Source organism: Pteropus alecto, unplaced genomic scaffold (assembly GCF_000325575.1).
Source record: "Pteropus alecto unplaced genomic scaffold, ASM32557v1 scaffold24, whole genome shotgun sequence".
Classification (NCBI taxonomy): domain Eukaryota; kingdom Metazoa; phylum Chordata; class Mammalia; order Chiroptera; family Pteropodidae; genus Pteropus; species Pteropus alecto.
Window position 1 is genome coordinate 8,705,242 of NW_006439192.1, and position 8,367 is coordinate 8,713,608.

At 37.9% G+C, this 8,367-nt stretch overlaps 1 pseudogene; it reads right to left on the reverse strand.

Moving 5' to 3' along the window:
* Positions 1 to 7,362: 7,362 nt before the first annotated feature.
* Positions 7,363 to 8,108, reverse strand: LOC102885267 (annotated as a pseudogene).
* Positions 8,109 to 8,367: the final 259 nt, after the last annotated feature.

Genomic DNA, 8,367 nt, shown 5'->3' on the forward strand with positions numbered 1-8,367 from the left:
GAGTGGCTCCTTGAAAACAAGACAGATCCCACTTCCCTTCTATTCAAAAGTCTCCAAGGCTTCCTATTTCCTCAGAATAAAGGCAGAATTCCTCAGAGTGAAGGCCTAAATCCTTGCTACTCAAACCATGGCCTGGGGACCAAGCAGTGAGAGGGCATCATCTGGGAACGGTGTTAGAAATGTAGAATGGTGTAAGAAATGTAGACTCCGGGCCTGGCCCAGACAGACCTACTGAGTCAGGGTCTGCCGTCAGGGTCTGCATTTTAACAATGTCCTCAGGTGATATGTGCATACAATGGAATTTGAGAAGCTCAGTCCACAAGTTCAGACCTGCAGTCACTTCTCCTATCTCAGAATCTCACCTCCCACTTCTTCCCTTCGTCCCCTTTGCTCACTCTTCTGTAGCTAGCTGGGGCTCTTGGAGACACTCAACTTGCCAACCATGTTCTAGGCTAAGGCTTTTTGCTTTTCCACACACTCTCTCATTTCCTTCAGGGACCTGCTCTACTGTCACCTGACTTGAGAGGCTCCCCTGACCATGTTGCTAAAAAGCCCTCCTGAGCTCCCAACCCTGTCCTGCCCAGGTCACTTCCCATCCATGGAACCTGCCTCATTTTAATTCAAAGCGCTCCTCTCCACCTGCCATAAGTGTATATTCTTATTATCTGTCTCCAGGTTCATAATAACAATGACTTTGTATGAATTTGCTTACTGCTGAATCCCCAGACCCTAGAACAGTTCCTGCTACAAAGTCGGTTGTTAGGAAATCACTGTTGACCAAATGGGTAACACTGAATTGTACAGTCTCATGAAACATACTGCCTGGATAAAAAGGGAACCCCATGAGAACACAGAGGCTAGTGTTCTTCTGATCACTGACACCAGCCTGGCTACCTTGTCTGACATCATGTGATGTTCTCTTCGAAGATACCCAGAAAAGAATTGGGACCAAAGGCAAGCATCTGGCTGTGAGATAGATTCTCTGCTCAGTCAGAAGATAAGCCCAGATCAAGCAGAGCCTACAGGAACAGAGACTGGAGCTGCCTCTCCCCTTCTGGCACACTGAAGGATGAGCTGTGCATTTTATTTAGATGACTTTTTTTTTTTTTTTAAAGAGAAAATGGCCAATGTTTCCAAAATGCATGGATTTTTTCTTTCCAGCGAAAGACTAATCTTTACTACTTCTAAAAAGCAACCTGTTTATACATTTGCTGGAGGATTTGTCTGGAAAAAAAATTAAAATAGGAGAACTTCATTTGACACATCTGGAGCAGATGGGCATGTTTTGTTTGGCTGCCTGTGGTTATTTAAATTGGGTTTGAGATGGGGAAGATGGGAAAACTGAAGAGTCAGGTGGCCGGGGAAAGACCAGCACGCAATGTGAGAAAAGGAGCAGAATAAAATGTGTAGCAGGCTGAATCATTAGAAATCTTTCACTTTCTTGCCCTATCAAAGCTATGTTTGAGTGTTAATGGGAACAAAACAACAACAACAACAACAAAGTCTCAAGAGCAGATTATGAGAGTACAGAGTTGAAGAACAATTTGTGTATAAAAACATTTTGCTCAAAACTATTCTTGGGTCTTCTGAAACCATGTAGCCTAGAGAACCATTAGAGAGAAAAAAAATCTCTCACCCACCCCACGCTCACCCTAAACTCTCAATTTAAATGCAAACTTTTCATGCAAAGCATGGGCGTGTTGAGGATGAAGCCAGTTATAAGAAGAGGTGAAGAGACACACCACATGTCTGTGAAAGTTTGTGAGCAACAATGAAAAGAACTGTATGGAGAGGAAAGCAGAGTATAGCACTCAGCAAGGTGCTCTTGAACCCCATATTTATTTTAGTTAGTGAAAGACGAAGGGATTATCAAGTGATTCACTATCATCATCCTTATTTAGGTTTACTGCTTGGGAATGATTTTTTTCTCCCTCTATTTTTTTTCCCAGCCATGTAAACAAATTGTAGGCATTTGGTGTTCAAGTGTATTGTAAGAGAAGAATTGAGACATTAATCCCCTCAATTTTGGAGGAATAATGCTTAATTTTCCCACAAAGCTATCAGTTAGGACTAGGCATTGCTCTGTAGACAGAAGATGATTTTAGATATAAACCATGGGGTACCTTTCACTTTTTAGAAAAATGCCAATGTAAACAAGTTTATTAGACAACAAATCCTACATAATTCGGTAACTCTGAAAAACATCAATCTTTAAAGAGTTTTTCTCCCCCATTTCGGGTTCCTAAATTACTTAAAAAGCAATGTTCTCATAATTACTAATTTTAAAAAACAAACAGTAATAATTAGGACTTTAAAATCAATTTACATTGCATCTCAAGATACTGCTTTAAAAAAAATGTTTCCAAGGACTCAAAGTTACCACCTGACTCTTAAATCTCTCAAACCTTGCTTTAATTAAACACTGAGCAAACAAAAGCAACTGTTCTCTGCAATTACACAGTGATGCTCTCAGTTTAGGTCACCAACACACCCCCTTCCCGAAAATGTGCCTTCTGCTTTTTCTTTTTTAATAATAAATAACTTCTAGTAACAGCAGGTAAGAATAAACAAGTCATGGTGGTTTACAAGTAAAGTAGACGGCACCTTTACGTTTCTCTTTGGAAGATATCCTGGCATTTTTGTTCTTTTTTTCTTTTTAATTGTTTTTGTGCCAGAAAAAAATAACTGCAAGTATTCCAAAAGATGGGAGGGGGTTGGGAACCTCAAAGCATTTCTAAATTGCTTCCAAAAACTTTAAATGATGAGTTTTGGGACTAGTAAAGACAGAAAGAAAAACAAATCTAAATCTGCCCCACAACCACAAAGCACATATGCAACTCATAGCAGAGGATGTGTGCATGCATATATATGAGGGGGGGATTTGGCCACAACCAGGCCGATAACATGCTTAATCAAAGGGTTTATCATTCTGCCCCTATGGATTTTCTCTTCTGACTTTGGCAAATTTATGGAGAAACAAACGCAAATTCAGCCAACTTATTCTGGACTCTATCAACAGGTTCATTATTTTGTCAATCAAAATGCAACTCTCTAGCCCTCTGAACTTTGAAAAATATGCTTCCTTTCAATCGAAAGTGTGCTTATCAACCTTTTCTCCCACCAAATAATTTGATAAAAGTCCCAATAAATGTTTCTAGTTTGGACAAGGAAACACTGATTTATTTTACAGAGAACCACTAATCTTGGTACAGACCTCTAAGATAACAAGAGTTACCCCCTGAAACACAGTCCAAAAGGTATAATGACATTTTGACCCCATGGGACACAGAGGCAGGGTAAGTTACAGGCCAATTTATGAAGCAGAAGTCTGCCTTCAGTGAACTCTCATCGCTCCTTCCAAGCCTCTTGCCTCCAGCAGCCCAGCACCCATCTCTAAGTCTACTACAATCTTCTACAGTAAGTGTCCTCTCAGCTGTCTCCTTGCACCCGCCTCATATAGAAGTGTACCTGTCTGTGCACCACTCCCTCAGCATCCTGCTTTCTGACACTGGCCAGTGCAGTAGATCCTAACAAAGACCTTTCCAGCTAGTATTCAGATCATAGGTCCCTATTCCAGGAAAAGTTAAAGTTTAATATTAGAAACTTGAAAACACAATGCTCTAACCTGAGTGAGTGAGTGAGTGAGTGAGTGAGTGAGTGAGTGAATGAATGAATGAGTGAAAGACCAAAGTTTACTCACCAAGGCAGGCTGGTGGGAGAAAAAGGTCCTTTCAGTCAGCCCTTTAAATAACGTCATTGCCTAGACTACCTCTGTGCCCAGTTAGTTTTCTGGAAGGAGGCCATGTTGTGTGAATGGATCCTGTTCTGATGATGTTTGTGGGACCTGTTCTCATACTCCTTAAGCCTGCGTTGCTCTCAGGAAGCTCCTAAGACCCTAGGAGCATGAATGCAGATGAGAGCACACATGAAGAGACTTGTGCTGACCATCCCCTAAACCAAGAGGGCTCTGAGTTTTCAGGAGCAGACTGGGGCTAAGTCCACCCAAAGATCCATAGTGCAGGAGAGGTGTCTGCAAGTGCCCCTGAGCGACACACTGTTGGTGTGAGGATTCACCGGGCTATACCATAGATCCCGCCAGTGTGAAATTCCAACACATTAAGGACCATTTGTCCACATTTGAATGAAAGACTTGCAATGAACATAATAACATGCTTGACAAATTTTTACATGCAGCAAAAGGATATTTTTTCATAATAAAGAATTTACTGCACTTTGAGGATTTGTGTGGTAGTTAGTGCCCAGTCTCTTCTCTTCTGTGTCTGCCTCTCAGCTATGAATTTGCATATCATTGGGTCAGGCCCTCAGTCCTCAAACTTCTGTATGAAAGACTTGTAATGAATATAATAACATGCTTGACAAATTTTTACATGCAGCAAAAGGATATTTTTTCATAATAAAGAATTTACTGCACTTTGAGGATTTGTGTGGTAGTTAGTGCCCAGTCTCTTCTCTTCTATGTCTGCCTCTCAGCTATGAATTTGCATATCATTGGGTCAGGCCCTCAGTCCTCAAACTTCTGTTTCCAAAATCACACTTAAATAATCTATTGTTAATCATGTTTGAAAATGCTTGATGGATCAACTCTTAACTAGTCAGGGTTTGATGTAAAAATGCAATCTCTATCTTTAGTTGTACTTTTCTAACTTTTGAGAAAAATATTTTGCCTATGGCCAATATATTCATACCATTTCTGGAAACTTCTTTGATTTAGAAAGACCCAGGCTTTGAGGCAGGGATAAAAAGGAAAAGAGAAAAAGTGAGATTGTGAAGAGAGGGAAAAAGGCAAAAAAGTTTCGAAAAAAGCCCCAAACACATTTCACTTATTTTATAGTTAGCTAGAACTGGTCTTACCCTCAAACAAAAAGATCTGCAATTGGCTTTAATTTAGAAGCACCAGAAGCAAAATAAAATCGAGGATGGTAAGGAGAGACAGAATATCTTTGACGAGGAACTAGATTAGGGTGATAAATGTTTAACACCATACTGCAATTAAAAAAAAAAGATAAAGAAGAGATAAATACTCATTTGTAGCATTTGTAGATTGATTTCTAGCATTTGCCAATTTCTGTGGTGTAAATGCTCCCAATATGACCGATTTCAAGCTACCAACAGGATGTCATTGAAGGTGTATTACGAAGAAACACATATAATTGGCTTTTGAGGGGCAGTGCAAGTCGGCTCTTGCCTATTGCTTAAGACCAAAGATAACTTGGACCTTTAGGTTGAAATTGGTAAACCCAAAGAAACAACAGAGGGCATTTCGAGGTGATGTGTTGAAATGTCACTCTGTAACATTTATCAAAATACGTTTCAAACAATGTCCCCTTTTCGAAGATGAAATTTGTATTTCCCTACTTTTGTCTTAAGTATTTGTGTGAGTTTGTATCATCTGCTGGTATGCTTACCTCCCAATTTTAAATAGCTTATGTATTTTTTTATTTAATTTTAATGGCCTATAAAAATGAGAAGTTGCAAATCAAATACATAAACTGAGGAAAACAGTGATGTTGCTTATATTCTATGTAATTCTGCTCAGAGCGTGGGATGGCCCTTCCTGATGGCTTAGATAATTACTATTATTTTTTTATTACTGGTCCTTCATGACTTTACACTATATACACACTATTAATAGATGAACTTAATAAAATGTCTTACCTTAAATTCACTGGGCATACAAATCAGACCAGTTAGCATTTCTATTTACATGCAATCTTTTCTTTATTTTACTCTGATGTCTCATAGTATATTAAAATTTATTTTCAGAATCACAGTGGCATTTAACATAATGATGGATTTTGTGTTTAACATGAGTATTCACAAAATATTTCCAGATTGTTACGTGTGTATATGTATGTATGAAAAACAGATGTTACATTTCTTTATAAGCCCCAAATGTTAATAATTTGTGAGAGATAGAAGAACAAGGACTCTGGATATAAATTACACTGTAATAACTTCTACTCCATATGCTACTAAAGCGATGGTCATTATACTGCTCTTCATGCAAAAGATGCATTTTGTTATTAAAAAAAACCAAAACCTTCATCATGAGTAAAATAAACAATAAGAGGTCCTCAACAAATACTTGTTTCTACTTATCTGCTTGAATTAATGAGTCAATGAATTATTTGATGTGTTGAGAGGAAATCTGCTTCTTTCGCTTCCCATTGGCATGGCAGACTATATATATAGAACGTTATGGCCTCGCCAAGTAAACTCACACTTTTCCCACTAGTTTCACTTCAAAAACTTAACTGGCTTTACCCAGATAGTTCCTCTCCCTTCCTGCATGACCTGCTCATAGAAATTCCAGCACCAGATCATCGTTCCCACTGGAGCCTGGCTCCAGGAGGTATAGGAAAGCACGGGGAGGCACAGGGAAGCCTGCACACCATCACCGTTCCACATGGAGCTAGAAGCTCAATGCTACAGTGAGACAGAATGCGAGACCACAGCAGATCAAAAGCATTACCTCTGGGAAAACAGCTACACGGGGACAGCACAAACAGGATGAAATGGTAAGTGTTCATATTTCTCAGGTATTCACAAACTTTTTAGAATTAGTACATGGAGACTTGATCTATAGTTGCTAGAATTTAGAACTATAGTTGCTAGAATTTAGAACTAGCACTGGTCAGCCTAGTTAAAAACATGTCTTTGCACTCCTTTACTTTATTTCCACGAAGACAGTCTTTTACATTTTTGACAAGATATTTACAAGTAGAGACAAAAGGAGTGTTGGACAAGTATTTAAAAGATATCAGCATCTATGATACTATGGCAATAATAGGTATTTTTTAAATAATGAACTATTTGATTATTCTTTATCTTATTTATCAAAATAATAACTAATTTCTCATAAGACAGTACTAATATAGTTTTGCTTTGCTTTTTAAAAATCTTTAAGCTAGTTGGTCACATAACACATCATAAAATTTTAGCTAAATAATTTTAACCTTTATTAATATGACTCTAGTGCAGTGTTACTAAAACTGAGAATATTTTTTAACATTTCACTTTCTTATAACTAATTATATGGGATTGAACTAGTTCTACATTCAATCTTGAATATATAAAAGAATATAGAGGTAATATGAAAAAAACTGGAAAAACAGAGTTTGATAGAATGTTTACCAACTTTATCACATTGTTGAAAATTAAAGTCTTATTCCTAAAGTCGCAATAATATAAAGCTAGTACCTGCAAGAAAATTGAGATATTAGAAAAAAGTTAAGTCTAGTATTGACTTAATAACAAGAGGTTAGTCTTATGTGTATTACTCAGCACCATTACTTTCTCTGTTTAAACAACCAAAACTAAACATATTAAATGAAAGGCTATTTATTTCTTGTTGATTTTCACTGGTGATCCTTTGATGTTGTGTTTGTCCACAGAAACATTTGATGATCTTCTATGTTCAATGGCTGGGCTTTGATGAGGTTTCTTCTTTCTTTTAAGTTCTTGGAATCCTGAATTCTCAGAACCAACACTTCGTATCTTAGTGTTTTCTAGATTGCACCATGTCCCTATGGTCTGTACTTCAAAACCTTATTTTGCCATTCGTCATCCAAATCATGAGCATCACTTTCATTAATACTGATGAATTCCTGATTGACCTCTCCATCTCCAGTCTTGTTCTTTGACTTTTTAATGACATAAGCTTGGTTGTGAAGATGATGACCAACAGCTATTTTTTCTAGTCCATCATCAGAATCTCTTGATGCTCTCCGAGTTTCCTTTATTCCTCCTGGAGCCTGGCAGGTTTGGGTTGAGGCCTGGAAAACCTTTGATGGTTCATCTCGTACTTTGGATTAAATTATAACTGAAGGAGAACTAAATGAATGTCCATTTGGATCCACTGAAAGGTGATCAGTTTCTTTTGCATATATACTGTTTTACATATTTAACATCATTCGGTCCATTGCCTGAAAAGGGTTGACATCTGTACAAGTCAAGAAATTTTCACCATCATCACATCCTGTATGATTATGACCTCTTCCTCTCCCATCAGAGATGCTGAGCGAGTTTCTTCCAAAAGCTTCAGAAAAACTTATCATCTATTGCATATTTTCTCAAAGTGCAATAAAAGAATCACAGTCTTGATGTGGCCTCTTCTTTATACTTTTAGTAATAGAAGTTCTGTCCAGCTAGTCCTCAGTGGTTCTCCAGATTGATTGTTCTATAATTTAGTTGTAATTTTAATGCACTCATGGAAGGAGGCAAGCACAGCATTTACTTACTTTGTCATCATGAACAGAACTCAATAACAGGCATGTTTAATAAATATGTGGGAATGGAAGGAAGAAGAGAAGGAAAGAAGGAAGAAAGAGAAGGAGGGAGGAAAAG